The sequence below is a fragment of the Stegodyphus dumicola genome, chromosome 7 (assembly GCF_044657685.1).
Source record: "Stegodyphus dumicola isolate Sdum_Otavi_A_Nest chromosome 7, ASM4465768v1".
Taxonomy (NCBI): domain Eukaryota; kingdom Metazoa; phylum Arthropoda; class Arachnida; order Araneae; family Eresidae; genus Stegodyphus; species Stegodyphus dumicola.
Genome location: NC_140774.1, coordinates 6,063,935 through 6,081,340, shown reverse-complemented (window position 1 = coordinate 6,081,340; position 17,406 = coordinate 6,063,935).

The following is a 17,406-nucleotide window of genomic DNA, read 5'->3' as shown; positions in this document are numbered from 1 at the left end:
TTAGAAATTTTTAAGGCAGCAAACAGTAGAATAAAATTCAAAAAATCTCAAAGCCATAAAGTCAGTAATAGACTTTTAATATCACATTTTGTCAATAGAAACCAATTTGCGAAACACCCACATTCCCTGCAAGTTTTGGCAACACTGGCAACTAGTCTGTGATATGAGCTTTGACCAACGGAACCAACGTAGTAAAGCTGTTAGTAGAATTTTTAGTTTTTGAGTTGAGTACGCAATTCAGCAAATAGTTTGAGGCAAACAATTCTGGTTTGTAGTCTTCCTTCGCTTTCTTTTTCTTGCATAAATGGTTCTCTGAACCTGTAATTTGATCGCTTTTGCAAGGTTCATTTCCTGTATTTGTTGCATTGAGCTTTTGTCAACTTCCATGTCGTGGATACCCTCGCACATTTTACGCATGAAAGTCGAGGCTGAGGTAGAAAATATTTTGTTCAAGGATCACAATGTCGCCATTATAAACAACTATTTGCTTTTGTGCTGCTTGCCGATTGAAATAGTTATTACAGAAAAGAAAAATATACATACTAATTTTAATGACCCCAGAGAGCGTAATCTTACGGTTATAGCTAGATATTAATAATTGTACAGATAAAGAACTATGTTTCCTTTAAATTGCTTAGTTTATTAATCAATAAGAGAGAAATTAAATTTGGTGTTGGTGTGTTGAGTTATGGCAAAGCACACGAGGTCTATCTGCCTAAGTAAAGGGATGCCTTCATGGAGGACTTTCTAAGGAAACTGGCTCGTATACACGCTACACATGGGAAAAACCACGAAAACACCCATGCAGCCAGCCCGTTCGCGGGATTCGAACCTCGGACCGAACTACCAGTGCTCAGCGTCTTTACCGCTCGGCCGCTGGTGGGCCGAAATTAAATTTGAAAGAAATGTTAAATATCTTACACTTTGACGTATGGCAACTGACATGGGTAAGATAAAAATGCTTTATTCCGGCAGCTGCAACACATTTCTCGCTGAGTTTGTTGATTAAATTTGAAAGAAAAATATCCCGTTTGTCTAGTGGCAATACGGTTCTTTTATGTCTCCAAAACCGTTCATTAAATTTCAAATATCTTACTTTTTGCCGAGTGGCAACTCACTGCATTTAAATTGCCGAGCTTGTTAATTAAAATTTCCTTAAGTTCCAAAAACGTTTAAGATAAATAAGAAACAAATTCGAAATTCAAAATTTAGGCTCTAAACACAGGCTTTCAGGTGGAGGACTAATCGTGTTTAAAATTTGGTGGCTTTAGCAATCGACGTTTTTCCAGAAAGCAAGAATATGCTGTTAAGAATTTTGTAATTTGTGTAAATAGTTTTGGAGAAATTATATGCGAAACTGTAGTATCGTTTGTATAACGTAATATGAAAAGTCTGAAGAGAAGAAGCTCTGTCAAAAAAATAAGATTACAGCAGGAAGTCTATTTGACATTGAGGTAAATGGCTATCTAGACATATTGGTGAGATATGGCCCGACTGGCTATGGTTTTGGCAAATAATTTCTGTCGCCAAAAGTCATCGAACTTCACAGTCATTTGGCGACATTTTGGTCCGGTCCTTGTATTAATAATGATTATAACTGGTATTGTATTGTAACCGAATAACCGTAATTGATCACTATATGACTGTAACCATATTCATTCCTTATTTGTAACTTTAACCGTGTATGTCTTCCAATCATTTCGAGAAATGGAAGCTACTAGAAATTTCCCGGCGGTCGGGGTAAAACTATTTAAGACCATTAAAGACTAGTATCACGTTCTTATTTATTATTTAGTTCAATGTGACTTAGGAGTATTGAAATGTCTCCATATGAACTTCGCTCTTTAGATGTGTTTTGCATTGCGTTCTGTTTAACCCTCTTAGTAGTTTGAAGTGTAACTACCGATTGCCCTCTGTGATATTGAGAAAAGATCTAGCAGTACTTTTGTGAAAAGTTCTAGAACACTAAAGTGTTTCTATTGGGAAAATAATTTTTTTTAAAACTATTATTGGTTCTGTGTGAATTCAGTCCATTACGAAAATGTACCCACATAAGAATAAATACATTCATACATGCATACATATACTTGCATACATCCTTATGTACGTACTTACAAACTCTTCATTATTTTATAACCAAAATAGACATATACACTGAAGTGACAAAAGTCATGGGATAGCAATATGCAAATATACAGATGGCAGTAGTATCGCGTAGAAAATGTATAAACGCAAAGTACTTTGGCAGGGCTTTCATTTGTGTTCAAGTTATTCATGTGAAGAGGCTTTGACGTGATTATGGCCGCACGACGAGAATTAACAGACTTTGAACGCGGAATGGTAGTTGGAGCTAGACGCATGGGTCATTCCATTTCGGATATCGTTAGGGAATTCAACATTCCGAGATCCACAGTGTCAAGAGTGTGCCGAGAGTATCTAATTTCAGGCATAACATCCCACCATGGACAGCGCAGTGGCCGACCACCTGCACTTAACGACCGAGACCACCGACGTCTGCGTAGAGTTGTCAATGTTCACAGACAAGCAACATTGCGTCAAATAACCGCAGAAATCAATGTGGGACGTACGAGGGACGTGTCCGATAGGACAGTGCGGCGAAATTTGTCTTTCTTGGGCTACGCCAGCAGAAGACCGACTCGAGTGCCTTTACTGACAGCATGATATCGCCTTGCAGCGACTCTCGTGGGCTCGTGAGCATATCGGTTGGTCCCTAAACAAATGGAAAACCGTGGCCTTGGTCAGATGAGTCACGATTTCAGTTGGTAAGAGCTGATGGTAGGGTTCGAGTGTGGCGCAGACCCCACGATGCCATGAACCCAAGTTGTCAACAAGGCACTGTTCAAGCTGGTGGTGGTTCCATAATGGTCTGGACTGTTTTTACATGGCATGGACTCGGTCCTCTGGTGCAACTGAACCGATCGTTGACTAGAAACGGATACCTTCAGCTACTTGGAGATCACTTACAGCCATTCATGGACTTCACGTACTCAAATAATGATGGGATTTTTATGTATGACAATGCGCCATGTCACCGGGCCACAATTGTTCGCGATTGGTTAGAAGAACATTCTGGACAATTCCAGCGAATGATCTGGCTACCTAGATCGCCCGACATGAATCCCATCGAACATTTATGGGACATCATCGAGAGGTCAGTTCGTGCCCAAAAACCCTGCACCGTCAACACTTTCACAATTATGGACGTCTATAGAAACAGCATGGCTCAATATTCCTGCAGGGGACTTCCAACGACTTTTTGAGTCCATACCACGTCGAGTTGCTGCACTTCGCCGGGCAAAAGGAGGACCGACAAAATATTAGGAGGTTTCCGATGACTTTTGTCACTTCAGTGTAAATGCTAACCGAGATAGAAAAACAAAAATTTTAAGTGAGACTTTAAGACTGATTAGGGCTGTGTTAATATGAGATTCACAGATGAAAAAGACATTTTATGCTTGGAGGATCAACACCGGTTAAATTAATACATTTTAAATGAGTTATTATATGATTAAAATATTAGATATTAAACTATTTAATCGTAATTCTGCCATCATCGCCGCACAGGAGATTTTAGCAAATTAGAGAATTCGTAAGATGCGCCGCCGTTTGCAGCAGCGTGGACTATCAGCAGAGTGACCATTCGGCTTCCCTTGAAATGCAGCATAGAGAGAGAGGGCGGTTCTGGTGCGCCAAACGGCAAAGCTAGGTGCAGGAGTTGACAATGCCACTTTTTCAAATGAGTCCCGGTTCTAGGTTATGTTAGGTTATTTAATTACGGCAAAGCCTCAAGGGTTATCTGCCTAAGAGGAGGGATGTCTTCGTGGAGGACTTTCTAAGGGAAACTGGCTCGTATACACGTTACACATGGGGAAAACCACGAAAACACCCATGCAGCCAGCCCGTTCGCGGGATTCGAACCTCGGACCGAACTACCAGTGCTCAGCGTCTTTACCGCTCGGCCGCTGGTGAGCCGGTTCTGTGTGCAGTATTCTGACTGGAGTGTCCGAGGAGACCGCACGTCGCCTTCTTGCATTCGATATTGGCATAGGGGCCCTGCACCTGGTGAGATAGTTTCGACAGACATTGGGTACACGACATGCCCATCTCTAGTTCGAATCGACGCTAATTTGAATGCAGATGGATACATTTCTGTAGGTTGTGCCCTATCTTCGAGGCCCCCATTATCCGATAAGCCTTATCCGACAAGATAAGGCAAGACCACATGTTGCAAGTCGTATTCTAACCTTCCTCGAACGCAGGTTATTTGATTGCTGCCCTGGCCTGCACGATCTGTCACCCATGGAAAACATCTGGTCATGAGTTGCTGAGAGACTGGCCCGCGACCACTCTCCAGCTAATACGGTTGATGAAGTGTGGCACAGAAGTGCAGCAGCATGGAATGAGTTGCCCATTTCTTTCACACAAACACAGTTTGACTCTGCCTAATGGGGTAAGGGCCGTTATAGCTGACAGGGCTGGCAGCTGTTTCTACTAATTTTGCACCACTGTAAACCTCCAAACTGCTTAAAATTTAATCATTTTGTCTTCATGCCGTACTGCTTACGTACGATAAATGTCTTTTCTGTATTTGCTTTCCGTCATGGTGTTGCAATTTTAATGGCCAGGAGTGTATTTATATTTCAGTTTTAATCAATAAACTCAGCTATTTGAAAACAATGTGCTGCCAGTGCCTCAAACAGAATACTTATTATCTCCAAGCGCATGTGTGTTACCATTCTTTCAAATTAATCTTTCTGTTGCTGAGTAGCAAACCATATGAACAAAAGCAATAAAAGCAACTCTTAAAAATATTTTTTGTGTTCTTTAATCCATTTAATTTAAATCGTGAGATGTCTTATAAGAAACATTAAATATTTTAATCAAATGACACTAGCTGTACTCATTAAAATCGTTATATATCGACTGGTTGCTGGAGCGGGTAGTTTTTAAAGTAGTAGTGTAGCTAATATTAGTAAAACGTATGACAGCCTCTATCGTTCTAGCAAGAATTCTAATGATATACTGCTTTTAAATATTTTGTGATTAGTGATCTTGGATTTTTATGTGACGTGAGTGAGAAGAAAGCGATACTTTATAGGGTCTAGGACTTTTCGCCGTGCCCATTTCCCCGTGGCATTTTCGCCATCAGGAAGTTTCGCTGTCAAGACATATTTTTCTTTATATAACTGTATTTTATTTCGCCGTATTATACTCGTATTAAATTTGTTTACTTAAAGTTGTGTGTTGTGTTCACCTTTTAAACAGTTGTGTTCACCTTTTGTATATGCAATAAAGGTTGCTTATAATATCTATACTTTTTTACAAATATGAGATATAAAGAAATTACACATAGTTAGTTAGAAAATTATGCCAGTATCAAAGAGAACTTTGGCTAAGCCTGTGATATAACCAGTGGCGACTCGTAATAAGCACTGTGGAACTGCAGCACTCCCTATTTCCAGTTGCTATTATTTTTAATATTTAATATAGTGTGCCCTTTAGTCTTTAATTCTTTCTTTATACTTTTGTAATATATAATCCTTAAGCTTAATGTCAGTAGCCATCCCCCACTTTGTGAAAAAGGTACGAAAGTCTTAGAACTGCGCGCTTCACAGTTCCAGCGACGTAGCGTTTGGCAGTTCTGCGCATGCGCACACAGAAAGCAGCACGCGAGGCAGGCAAAGAGAATAGCACTGTCGCTCTTGCAGTGCCGAAATTCTGGCATGTTGTTGGAAACATGATTTCTTTTTACTCCACGCGTGTGGTATTTCTCCAAGGTGGAACTTCATTATACTGACCATAAACAGAGTTCATGAAAATTTGCAGCCTTTAAAAAATTGCCTTACTGAAAGTCAATCAACATCAAATGCAAAACAACAACAACAAATGAAACAATTGTTCTTATTGCAAAAGCAACAGGAATTTAAAATATCTAAATGGTGATAATTTCAAGTTTTGGTTAGAGCTTTTTTATCAGATGCCTCATGTTGAAATAATATACAACTAAATGCAATCTAGAGAAATTAGTGTGTTTAAAGTGAACGAATGTATAACAAATTTCAATACTGCTATTTTAGAATTAAGAAACTCAAAGTACTGTGAGAATTTTTGAAAGACACTGATGGCAGAAGCTAAGGAAATATGTGACTTTATAACTATGTATTGATATAATGCACAGATGTTCTTCCACTAAACACTTAGCAGCTGCTAAATTGTTAAACAAGAAATGCTTCGCTAGTTTTAGGAATGAACATTCTACAGAAGAAACAGTACTGACCACTGAAGCATATCCAATGATTGACAAAAAGAAGCTTGAAACTGAGCTATTGTAGGTCTGATATCCATGAATACTGCAAATTAATTGAACTACTGAAATTTATCTTCGAAAATAATCTAGATGATGTTCTTAGTGAAATTACGAAACTGATAAAAATTCTTTTGAGAGTTCCCATGACTACATCAGAGGCAGAACGCTGCTTTTCAACATTGAAAAGAATGAAAACTTTTCTAAGAAGCACTAGGAATTCGGCATGGCTTGCATGGCTTTCAATAAAGAAAAATTTCTTCAGTTGTCATCCGATTATTATCGATCTCTTCGCGCAAATTAAAACAAGAAGAATGGATTTCATTTTAAATGAATAGACAAACATTGAACTGTAACAATTTGGTTAAAGTAATTAAGAAATGTTTAATTTTTTTCTTGTAAGGTTTCATGAAGTTTCAAAATATTTTTTTTTTACATAAATGTTTGTTTCCTTTTAGACAATTTTAAAACAAAGGTTAAATTTTTTTAGAACAGCACCCCCACTAACTTTAGCCACGAGCCGCCACTGGATATAACAGAAGTTATATTATCGATTTCAAAATTATGCAGGTACAACTTTTACATGATTCGTCAAAATTTCTTGAAATTTTAATCAGTAGTTCAGAGAAATCACTGATGCAATCAGGAAATTCACATTTTTATGAAATCTGAATTGAAACCAGAACTATTTTGGGATACTGTCAGCTCTTTACTCTCTTAAAATTAATATGTCATGCGTAACGATGTATTTGTATAAAATTTCATACAAAAGCATTGTATATATCATTCAAAATTGTTTAATGCCAGGAATTTGCTAAACTGTAAATGTTAACAAACTATCTGATTCTTTAAATGACAAAAATTTAGAAAGTTGTTATATGCGATTTGTTTAAAGTACTCGCAAGAAATTGAGAAAAGTTTTTTTTCTTTTACAATTTAAGACAGCCAGAGGTATATAACAAGCAAAAAAATTATAAAATTAAATAAATAATATAATATGGCAAGATATAATATAGGCATATAAAGAAAAATATATCTTAAATATACAATAGGTAAACGGAATTATTAAACTTAATCAACTTAATAATATAATACGTAAAGATATAATACAATCATATAAAGAAAAGTATGTGTTGACGGCGAAACGGCCACGTTCAAACGACTACGGCGAAACTTCCACAGCGAATAGTCCCATTCCCTGCATTATAACAGAGCTCCACTCCACTGTCAGATTGGTAAACTGCGAGCTCAGCGAAAGCATTAAAAACCTTAACAAACCTTTTGGTGCAGCATTAAAAACTGAAACCTTTCAGATTTTCTTTTCTCTCTTATTTTACCATCAGATTAACAGTGCTTTGAATTACTGCCCTCAGATTAACAGTGATTTAAATTACTGAGCTCAGTTTAACAGTGATTTGAATTATTGCTCTCAGATTAACAATAATTTGAATTAATGGACTTAGACTAACAGTGATTGGAGTTAGTACACTCAGATTAACTGTGATTTTTGAATTAATAGTGGAAGCCGTTGCCAATATGACCAATATTAATAGAGAGTTGATTGCAGGTTCTTTGATCTAAAACTAAATTTTTTATTTTAAATTTAGTTAATTAGTTGGGTGGATAATGTATTAAAGCACAATGTACAAGGTCTATCTACTACATTAGCAAATGGAGGTCTACGTGGAATAATTTTACTCAGGAAACACCCAATGCTGGCAGAAAAGTCACTTAAAGTCTGAACCTGAATCGAACCAGTATAGCGTACAGCGGTTTAATATTGACGTAGGTGGGCATTTTTAATATCGTCATTGCCCGTGGCCGCCTATAAAGTGCTTACATAATGAAATGGCCACCACTTCCTTCCCTTGTAGTGGCGCAAGGATAATGGCTAAAGAAAGTGCCCGGCCATTAAAAAAATATCGTCGTTGCTTAATAATTTATATCACAGTATACGCCGCTTGATGTGATCACTGTTAACATTATCATACTGAAATTGCTATCGAAATGTAGAAGTTCCTTGATCAAAATATTATGAAATAAATTTTCTAAACAAAAGTAAATTCGCCAAATAAAAGATAAAGTCGCCAAATAAGTTTAAAATACATTTTAGAAATTGTCAAGTGAAGAATGTCGCCAAGTTTAATCGCCAAACATCTTGGTTTCGATTTTAGTTAACTGCTTGAAATTAGGCAACAAAAAAAAAAAAAAAAAAAAAAAAAAAAAAAAAATTCATTTGACGTGGATGGATTTTTTGATTGACGTGCACGATTTTGAGAGGATCAGACTTCTTCAGGAGTAAAACAATGTAAGCAGAGTTACTTTTTTTCCTGAAAAAAATTCCCTGTACTTTTTTTCCTGAAAAAAATTCCCTGAAACCACCTACTGCAGACTAAGGTGTCTTTTACGTCTGATTTTTAAATTTTACATTGGCCAAGTTTTCTTCCAATGAGGGATATCCTTCGAATATTAAGATTCGGGGTACAACATCAATCCAGTAATTTCTAGACTAGCTATGAGTCGTTTATAAACGAACTTATGTGCTCAAGAGATTAAGAGCAAACCTTTGCATTTTCCTGATTAAAATATTGTGGAAGTGCCTGTCTTTATATTTTGAATTATATTTATATTAATTAAATTCCATTTCTATTCTGAAGAACTATCGTTTAATGTTATCATCGTTTTAATCGTTTAATGTTATCAAAATACCGGTGGACAAACGTTATCATGTTAAACGGTAGCTAGAGTAAATTCTGTCTTAAATTCTCTAGTGATTTAATTTTTAATCTTAAGTTTCTGATTATTACTTTACTCTGATTTATTATTAATTTTAGCTTAAAATGAGGTAAACGTCCTTCCCTTGCTTTATGATAATTAACGAATCAGCTGCTGCGTGAAATGCCACTACAATTGATACAGCGATACCAGACAGTGAGTCTGTTGTCGATTGTGAAGGTTTTGAAATGAATGCTCCGTTTCCGCGTTATTAGGAATGACCTTGAATTGGACGGAGGTGTAAAAAGAAATTAGGTTAACTGTCCTTTCCCGTATCATGGCACAGCTGTTAAAGCTAAAACCGCTTCTGACATTTGAAGTCGCTCGTTTCATTTTACTCAACCGGAGTTCAGAACACTCTAGATCTAGAAGATTTCGTGTTTACGCGTTTCGTACTAAGAACTTTATTACGCTGATGTCTTCACATGGTACAAACAAGTTGCCGAGAGCATTGTTGCCAACTTAAGAGTTATTTATTAGAAGAGACATTACGCCGGAAGCAACCACTTGCTGAGAAAATAAACCTTTTGCTCTCCAAATTCGGTTGCATTCAAAGTTTTGTTATTTATTTTTTTTTTCTTTACTCCTTTGCTAGCCAGTTAGAGAAATAATGCAACTATATTAAGAGAAAACGATTCTGCGTATTTTCTTTTTCTTTTATTTTCTTGCTTTTTCTTCTTTAGCCCAAAGGGACGCATATAAGCAAAATGTACACTGCTAGGACAACGGCTTGAGTTTGGCCAATGACAATCCAGATAAGGGTCACCATTAACTCCGCCCACATGAGGGATGTCACATTTCTGACATTTGTTTACATTCTGCTGTTCGGCGTTAAGAAGTGCGTTGTTCGAATGAAAAACATTTTTAATCTGTAATATACATTTGCTCTAGTGATGCTATTTTTTAAAATTTTCTTTAAAGTATTATTTCTTACTGTTCCAGAAGGAATATAAATTTATGTCACAAACTTTACAACATTTTTTTCTATATGCGTGTGTGTGTATATATATACGTGCATGTGTATACACACACATACATATATTTTCAATATATAATCATATGCGAATTATATGTTTCATTATATGTGTGTGTGTGCATATAAATATGAGTGAGTGTGCGTATGCATGTATTCATTTTTCAGGATGTCAGATTTCTAGGGAATAATCTAGAAAGCTTTTTTCTCTTAATTTTTTCACATCTTCACATTCAGTTTTTTTAAATAATTAAGATGAATGTATTCATATTTAATATTTCTTCACAACTTGATTTATCCCTTAAAAATACATTTATTTAATTTTGTATAAGGTGGGATGTGAATTCCAGCAACATTTTTAATAGTAGAATAATTTCTCTAAAGAAGCTTTTGTTTGTTTTTATTTTTTAATTCCTTTAAAAAAATTACTTAATAATATTAGAAATAATTAATCTATTACTTCTTACACACGTCTTAAATATGTTAATGGAAATTTTTACTCAATAGCTTTATAAATTTATTTTATACAGTATTTTAATTTAATAAGAACTAGTATTGATAAATGAATTTCCATTGCTTTCCTTATACATTTAGTTTAGAATTCAGTTTTCAGTGCATGTAATTATTCACGCACAGCCCAAAAGCTGCTGACTGGAACTCTGATAGTTCAATCTGAGTTTGCTTCCAGGTGGATAGGCTGGCTGCATGAACACTTACCTTGTTTTCCACATGTGTAAACATGGATATGACTGTTTTTTTTTTCCTTAGAAAATCCTCCACAAAGACATCCCTCCCACATAGACCCTTGCATGCTTTCAGTAATCAAATAAAAATTGTCATCATACACACTAAATCAAACTCGAAAGTTTTATTAATTATGTTTACAGAAACGAATTACTTAATATCAGATTTTGTTGATTAATTTGCATTTTTAGAAATAGTTAAATAAATTTCTTACCTTTAATAAATAGAGCGAACCCTCTCTAAAATGACCACCAGCAGTTCTATATGGTTTTAATTTTGTGTAGAGCTTGTCATCTCAAAGAAAAGATGCTCAGTACCAGAATTTTTTGTATATTGAGGAGAAGTGTCAGTTTCAGAGGTGATCACAAAGAAGAAATTTGCCATATTAAATGATAATCTGTTCCTAACTTTTTCGCAGGGTTTGGTTTATGTGATTATGGCGACGCCTCGAGGGCTATCTGCCTAAGGAGAGGGATGCCTTTGTGGAGGACTTTCTAAGGGAAACTTGTTTGTATACACGTTACACATGAGGAAAACCATGAAAACGTCCATGCAGCCAGCCTGTTCGCTGGATTCGAACCTCAGACCGAACTACCAGTGTTCACGCCGCTGGTCGGCACCTTTTTTTGCAGGGAAGGAAGTATTTTCTAAGTGTAGGACATAACATAATGGTCCCCATTAAGATTTGATCTAGGAAATGAATAATGTTGAAGCTGAAATTAAAATTACATAAATTTGAATGCCATGCATGTAATGTTCCATATGCATGTAATGTAAATAATGCCATGCATGTTCCTTGAGATACAATGCTAATCTCAAATTTAGTTCCCTGCGATGTTATTTTTTTAATGTAAAGATCAGGCTTTGGACATTCTTCACTATGTATTTACTTTTGGTTTTGACTTTTACCCTTGTCTGCATGAATGACGAATTGAATGATTGTGGAGTTAGGTTTGGAGGCAACTTCCCCTTAATAAGTCTGTCTCCTGCCTGCTCATTTTTTAAAACTTACTTATGCATTTTTTAAAAAATTTTTAGATTAATTTTAATTTGCTAAATTGGTGAATTTATTTTCATGGTTTGGTTTTGCACTTGATTTACTTATGCTATCTGAATTTAAATGATATTGTAGATTAGTTCGAAAATTAAATCTTCTATATGTTTGCACTTTTTTTAAAATTATTTTAACTTTAAATTTGCTTTTTACGTATATACATGAATTTTAAATATAACATGAAGTTTTATATTTAAGTATAATACTGAAAAATGTTAGACATATGAGAAAATAAATATATGTTTTCTTCACATATTATGGAATATTCATTCCTGACTTAAGGGAATACGAAGTTACACAATTTCAAATCCACTAGAAAAATGTATGATAGTCACAAGTTTCACAAAAGATTCTTTGCTCAAATGATAAAAGGCTTTGGAGAACATAGATGCTAATTAGAAATGTGTGCTAAATATGAGGCCATTGCCATCCACATAAATGCACTGCATTAATTTTAATACTGTTTAGGTTCTTGCGCATTATCCCTTTGACCGGCCAAGTAGCATGATTTAGTGCCAATTATGGATGACTGTGCCCTTTAGTAATTCCATAGAAATAATTGGCGCTTGGTTACCATAGCCCAAATTTCCACAAACGATCGGTGAGATAATACATAAGTATCCTATTTTATACTGACATGAATGAAAACTAAATTTTTTATCATATATCTTTCTACTAAAAAAATTTTTGGTCCTTGGTTTGGTTTGGTTTATTTAATTCTGCAAAGCACTCGCGTGCTATCTGCTTAAAAGGAGGGATGCTTTCGTGGAGGACTTTCAAAGGGAAACTGGCTCTTATACACATTACATCTGAGGAAAACCATGCAGCCAGCCTGTGCAGCTAAGCGCCCATGCAGCCAGCGTATTTGGCAGGGTTTGAAACCTGGACTGAATTGCTAGCCAGAAATTCAGCGACTTTACCACTCGGGTGCTGGTTGTCTGGCCATTGGTGCTATTAAACTAAAATTCTTCTATATTTATAAAGGGCCCATCAGAAAAATGCACACACTTTAATTAATAAAAGAAAATTCGGTACTTTTCCGTTTTGCCGGCGCAAAAGATAAAGTCGCCAATAATGGTAAAACTGATGCCAAATGGAATATCTTCGCTGGTAACCTTTTACGCTTCATTTTCAAAACAATTCGCAGCCATTTCTTATCAGATTGATTGTTTCTTTCAATGCTGGCATAAATTACATAGAAGTTTTACAAGATAGTTAAATTTTATGCCCTAAGACCATTCGCGGTAATTAAGTCAATTAGGATGCAATCACACCGCTCACCGGAAAGCGAAAATATAGAAAGGCCAAATCAAGGATTAAATTCATCAATTCTAATGAGAATGTACTAGCGAAGTAAAGTATTGCGGTTTTACATAATTTCTGAGTAAGCTATTCGTACGAATGAAATAATTCTTGCATTTAAACTAGTATTTCAAATTAAGATTTAACTTCAAATTAATGTAGATAATTACTGAGAGAATTAGAGATGAAATCATTTGGGGGTCACGTGATAAGAACCGGCGAATCAGGATGTTGAACCATGAAAGCATAGTAAAATATTAAATTAATGTTTTTTACAAATTTATTGTCTTTATTTATTGGTTTTTTACAAAATTTTAAACCATATTAAAATCAAACCTTATCAAAATAAAAAATTCTTAGAACTAACATTTGTTAACATTTTTTATGTTGTATAGTGTATGTTGTCGCCGACAAAGTCTGCTTGGCGAGATTTGCGGCGGCGAAACGGAAAAGTACCGAAAATTCTTGTGCTTTAGTATTGAACTTAATTAGAAGTTAATAATATCATACAAAGATTAGCCTAGGTTTAATATAATATTCCTGAATATGTACCTATACAGTTACTTAGATTGCTCAAAGTTTGGTTTCATTTTAGTTTAGTATGGCAAAGCACACTAGGGCTATCTGCCTGTGGAAAGTGATGCCTTTGTGGACAAGGAGGTTAGAATAGAAGGAGGGAAGGTTCAGCTCAAACGGTGACGCTTGGCGGCCATCTTCCTGTTATCACCATGACTTGTGCAAGGAAATCTGTCATTGCAACATTTTTTTCTTTTCTTTTTGAAGCATGTCAGCTTGTATTGCATATGGATGCACAAATAGATTCTCGAAAAAAATTCCGGGCATTATTTTTCACACGTAAGTATTAATGTTCTTTTTTACGTAATATGACAACTGTGTCAAAAAATATCACAATGTCATGTGGTTTTCTTTCCAGATGTGAAAAAAAATGACTTAAAATAGGTTATTTAATATAACTATAATCAAAATATATTAAATACATTTTAATGTTTCCGTTTATAGCTGGTATCTTCGTTCCTTGAGATACAATGCTATATGGTAGGATTTAAATTGTATAATTTGAACGTTTTAATTAATTCGTTTTATAACTTTCATGAAAAGTAAGAAATCAATTGTTACTATTTTTATTAATTGTAAAGGTGTTAAATAAAGCAATGCTTTTCTTTATATATTAATTATTATTCATTTTTTTTAAGTTAAGATAAACTGTTCTGTTGTTAAAAATTTTTTGCATAAACTTACAAATTTCTGGGCAGTATAGTGATAAAATTAAGTAAAATATTTACACAATTGAACATGTGGAAAGATGTATCCAAAAACTTATATAGGTGTATTTCTGTAATTCAACTTAATTAAAGGCAGTTTCTTTGAGATTAATAAATATGAAATGCGCATAAACTGAAATCAATGAATTCACATAAATCTGTTTTATTTTATTAAGATTTATTTTTTAACCTAAGCAAATCCGTGAAATATGCAGAAACATCATTTTTAAAGGCTTTAATGTTATGCGCATGCATTTAGATTTCGAACTATTTCTTAATAATTTGCTGTACATAGTAAATTATGGATATCATCTTTATTACTTTAAAACAAAAATTCAACAATAGCGAGGGATTTCATTATAAATTTAACATATTTTTACTGGAAAATAAATGCACGGAACAGCTTAGAAACACGTACATGTCACTGCCGTAATGCAATGTTTTGAAGTCACAAACATGGACGCCGCTTGTTCGGCGGAGTTTCATTCCCCGATAGTGGAGGAAACAGCGAACCCTCCCTCCTTCTATTTTAACCTCCTTGTTTGTGGAGGACTTTCTAAAGGAAACTGGCTGGTATACACATTACAAATGAGGAAAAACACGAAAACGCCTATTAAGCCAGACAATTTGCCTGGATTCGAACTCAGTGTTCAAAGATTTTGACACTCTGCCACTGATGGGCCTATGCACGTGTGTATATACACACATGTACATGGATACATACATTTCTGAATCTGGTCCCGAAATAGAATAGTACCTTTTAAATTTACAGTTTAATCTTATAGTGTTTTGATCAATTTTACGTACTGCCATCAATAATACATCAGCAATGCATCTTATTATCATTAATTTCTTACTAACAATTCAATTTCAATTGCCATGAGTTGATTCCTGACTCATACATATCTTATATATATATATATAAATTAGTTGTTTCAATACAAAGATCACAATATAAGTTGCATAGCATATTTAGAATAATTATTTATTACTCATATATATAATGTATAAAATCAAGCAGTAAATTGTAAAAAAATAATTTTAATGAATTTGGAAATAAATGAAAATATAATAATCTGCATCTCATCAGATTTTTTAAATGCACAAACTTCACAGTCAAAAATACAAATTAATGTAAGAAAATCAATATTAAATGCTTTTTCTCAAAAAAAAAAAAAAAAAAAAAAAAAAAAAAATGTCGGTACAAGACATATTTTATCGAGTCCAATCATCAGTGGAACTGCAGGTAATCAGTCTTATGTCAAAATGTAAAATTTGAAATGTTACTTTAAGCTAAATTTTTTTAATCCATTCAGTTTTGGCTTATGTAAATTTTACTGTATTTAACTAGATGTAAAGAACTATAAACACACATTCAAGCAATTCCCTTGAAGGTGTTTTTCCTGGAAATAAAAGTATACTTATTGGATTCAATTCAGCATTACACCTTAGAACAGGTGTGATTCAGCATTATACCTCATTGCTAAGCATTTTCGATAGTCTTGAAATATCATAAGTGGTAACATATCTTACTAAATTCAATTCTTTCTACGTTCAGCATTATTTAGCATTTGCAGCTTAGATTTCAGTAGGTCTATTACACTAAGCACTTACAGTTATTCAGTATTATTTTCTTTGCATTTCAGCAAAACAATGAACTTCCTTTCTAAGAATGCATACTGAGCAATGAAAATTCCAAATATGGTATATGCTTTACCAGAACCAGAACCCCGTCAGTTAATAGTGATTTAATCTTCACAAATAAGCATATACAGTAGTCTTGAAATATTAGAGCTGGTAGCATATATTAAATATATTCAGTTCTTATTAAATAACGTGTTCTTCATTTAACTTCAGTAGTTTCACAGCTAAATTACACTTCAGTATCTTCATTAGAGTGAACCCACTTTTTCATCTTTATACTCTTTACGTTCTAATAATAAAATGAAGTTTATTTCTAAGAAAGCATACTGAATCCAGTAAAGAAATCAAATCACAGTTAATAATGCTGTAAATATTCGGATAGATATATATAAAGTGTATTTTAAGGATTTCTTGACACACACTATGTTAATTCATTGCAATGGTAGTTGGTGGCATTTTGATTCAAAATATTTACTACATTAATTACTGACACAAATTAGCACTTGGTTTCACTAACTTAACATTAACTTTACTTGGTTTAATTCACGCAGGTACATTTTATATATCAGATGATTTAAGTCATTATCACTTAAAAGTTTCTGATTATCAATATGCAGAATAATTTGTAAACCACACTTTACATGCATCTTCCAGCCATCAATAACTTCCATCTGACTAGATCTAATTTTCTATTGGAACAGTAGAGTAATCCTTAATATTCCAAAACAAACATTAAATCATTATATACAGATATATACGCATATATATAAACACTTTCATTACGAAAAACCAAATGTACATTCAAAGAACACACTGCGTAACTTCGATGAGCGGAATGTAAACAAATGTCAGAAATGTGACATCACTCATGTGGGCGGAGTTAATGGTGACCCTCATATGGACTGTCATTGGCCAAATTCAAGCCGTTGTCCTAGCAGTGTACATTTTGCTTATATGCCAAAGGGACAATTTGCCCAAAAAGGGCTATTAATTTTAACATTTTGCCTTCGTTCACTATAAACGGCGTTTCACTTTTCAAATTGTTGCCACCAAATATTATCGCCCTGTATTATATATAAAGAAATTAAATAATGAAAAATCTGCATGAATGTATGTATGTTTCTCTCATTGTGATAAAATAATGGTACCTACAGCCATAAAAATTTGAATAACGTAATCTTCCATAGAATAGGAGCATGTGGAAGCCCTAATTTGAATTTGAAATTTGTTTATTATCGATTTCAGATTTTGTAACACTTCAACGAATTTTTGATTAAACTAAACGATTTCAAAGCGAACAATGGCA